Source organism: Coenobita brevimanus, chromosome 14 (assembly GCF_032717465.1).
Source record: "Coenobita brevimanus isolate Jiangsu-jjx chromosome 14, ASM3271746v2, whole genome shotgun sequence".
NCBI lineage: Eukaryota > Metazoa > Arthropoda > Malacostraca > Decapoda > Coenobitidae > Coenobita > Coenobita brevimanus.
The window spans coordinates 18,911,509-18,914,482 of record NC_136967.1 but is presented as its reverse complement, the minus strand read 5'-3'; the positions used below and the strand labels follow the sequence as shown (position 1 = coordinate 18,914,482).

At 40.7% G+C, this 2,974-nt stretch overlaps 1 non-coding gene across 1 annotated transcript; it reads left to right on the top strand.

Moving 5' to 3' along the window:
* Nucleotides 1-312: 312 nt before the first annotated feature.
* LOC145390516 (5S ribosomal RNA) lies at nucleotides 313-431 on the top strand. The gene has a single exon (XR_013895664.1). It is a non-coding gene; the product is annotated as a 5S ribosomal RNA (ribosomal RNA).
* Nucleotides 432-2,974: the final 2,543 nt, after the last annotated feature.

The following is a 2,974-nucleotide window of genomic DNA, read 5'->3' as shown; positions in this document are numbered from 1 at the left end:
GTAGTCCTCCTACATACCATACACCTCTACATGTCACCACTATATATATATATATATATATATATATATATATATATATATATATATATATATATATATATATATATATATATATATATATAATTTTATGTGTCCGACTTCTGGGCATATGCTTGACAGCCTGCTCCCAAAGGCCTAGTAGTCCTCCTTACATACCATACACCTCTACATGTCACCACTTCGGCGCTAACACCCACCGTCCATATTGAATACATGCTAGGGCTGTCTCATATATATATATATATATATATATATATATATATATATATATATATCAACGGCCATGCCACGTTGAGTACACCGCTTCCCGTGCGATCAGCGAAGTTAAGCAACGTTGGGTCTGGTTAGTACTTGGATGGGTGACCGCCTGGGAACACCAGATGCTGTTGGCTCGTTCTCCCTACGTGTCAAGTGGGGTTGGTGGAGGATTAGTGCCTCTCCCTGTAAAACAATTAACTCTAAGCCCTTGGCCACCCCGATTGGGATACATGGCGTCTGGCAATGAATGAATGAGAAATATATATATATTTATATATATTAGAAAACACTATCATGGTTATTATCTTTGTTGATAACATTATGGCAGTTCAACAGGAGCCATTAGTAGCCTTCAGGAGCACCTTGGCACATCGTACATATGGTCAGAGATTTGGGAAGTAAAAATTAATATAAAAAAAATAGCAGTTTATATAAGACTCTCGATGACTCTATGTATGCACATGATGCAGAGTTTATATCTGAGTTTGAAAAGGACCTACTGTAGGTATCATAGCAATTATTATCGGCGTAAGAAATTATACAAACAGCATCCTGGGCCCATTTCTTAAAATCGGGGCCTCAAGACATCCACAGGAATACAGCATCCACAGTTGGATTACGAGGTGCAATTTTGGTGACCGCATTAAACAAGAAGCATAAATTTCTCGCGAAATGTGAAGAATGACAAAGATGATTCATTCCTCGTAATATTATGAACCTTACACATGAGACAGATTAGCACCCTACAGCTTCTGTGACTCATTCTCAGCTAAATAAAATGACCTGACGTTAGTTAAGATACATTACTAGAATTGTCTCGACCATGAGGGAGTTTACTGTTGTAGTGCTAACACTCTCAGCCTCTTGTAACATACCCTCGACTGAACTACATCATCTGGCGATAGCTGGGATAGAAGTCTAAAATTATCTCGACCATGAGATGGTTAAGCCCAGATTAGAATCCGGAATGAGAATACGGATCATGTTACAATCCAATTACATCACGGTGAGTAAGGAGATTACTGTTGTTATGGCCTTGAGCTCTTCTGACATGTGAAATTGATGGGCTGTAAGCTGGAGGTTCTTTTCTCCCACAGTCCACCAACCCCCTTTCGGAGGATACAGATGTGACTTAAGGTCGTTTGTATAACCAGGCACCTGAACTGCTCGTCTAAATCAGTACCACCACATGAAGGCTTCCCTCTCCAGCACCAGGTGCATAAGGAGGGAACTGAGCACATTGATCGAGGATGTACTCCTGCCTTGGTTCTCTCCCCCAAGCCACCCCTCTAAGCAATCTCCCGCCTCCGCACCTACGGCTGTGAGACACCTGGGCCCTAGTGCGGGGGTGCAGGGGTGGAGTCACTGGGGGCAAAGGATTAATTATGTGGGGAGGGAATTATCATTAGCGGACTCAGCATATTCATCTTCATCCTCGTCCTCGTCTTCGTCCTCTTCATTACTGTCACCGTTATTGTCACCATCATTCTCGTTAGCATCATCATCATCATCGCATTTTCATTATAATTACTGATTATTATTATTATTATTATTATTACTGTATTATTATTATTATCAATAGTAGTAGCAGTAGTAGTAGTAGTAATAGTAGTAGTAGTAGTAGTAGTAGTAGTAATGGTAGTAGCAGAAGTAGTAGTAGTAGTAGTAGTAGTAGTACTTGTAGTACCAGAAGTAGTAGTTGTAGTAGCAGAAGTAGTAGCAGAAGTAGTAGCAGAAGTAGTAGTAGTAGTAGTAGTAGTTTATTGATCTTGCTGCTGGTGCTGCTGCTGCTGCTGCTGCTGTTGCTGTAGTTGTTGATCCTGTTTTGTGGCCATCATTATCGTTGCTACTGCTGCTGCTGCTATTCATCATGTTTTTGGCCATCATTATCGTTATTATTTTTAATACCAGTATCATTATTTACTGAACAGACTAGCGATATACCGTCTATCTGCTAGACCTGCGGCAGCTCATGGGCCTTCCACGATTGAGCCTGGCATTATTATTACGCTGCAATTTTCTGTTGATCGCCAGGGTTGTCCGGTGACACTAGGGTCAAGGAAACTGAAATGGAGCTGGTGATGGATGGTGAGTGATGGATGCATATACTGACATTCATAAAAGCTCATGCTGTTTATTTTTAGTGTCCTTTTTGGACGATGACTTTCTTGCTACATGACAACGCACGCACGAACAATTCTTCCGTGTTAGTTCGTCAAGCCACCACACAAACCTGCCGTTTTGAAAAGAGTGGGAAATGGTTTCACTGACACGCACACAGACCCCCATGATATTTTAATGAGTGACAGTACATGATGCTTTGCTGCTTGTGAACTGAGACTGGGATCCATGCACAATGTTCAAAATAGCCTATTGTGATTCTTCGTGAGCTGTGATGCATAGAAATTGCTGAAGATAATAGTAAAGTTACGATTATTGAGAAGGTAATCGGTGTACAACGTGTTTGTGAATGAGAACTGAGTTGAAATGCTGCAAGATTTTATATAACACAATGGAGTGAAAGAAAGAAAAAGTAAGTGTGAGTATGAGAATATGGAACTTTAACAAGAGTCGAATGAAAAGTGGCCTTTGCTATGAAGGCTCGAAACGGAATAGCAAAACCAGAGTAGAGGATGTCAGAGCAATGTAAGAGGGTTTCTTAATGCCCACTTTATTG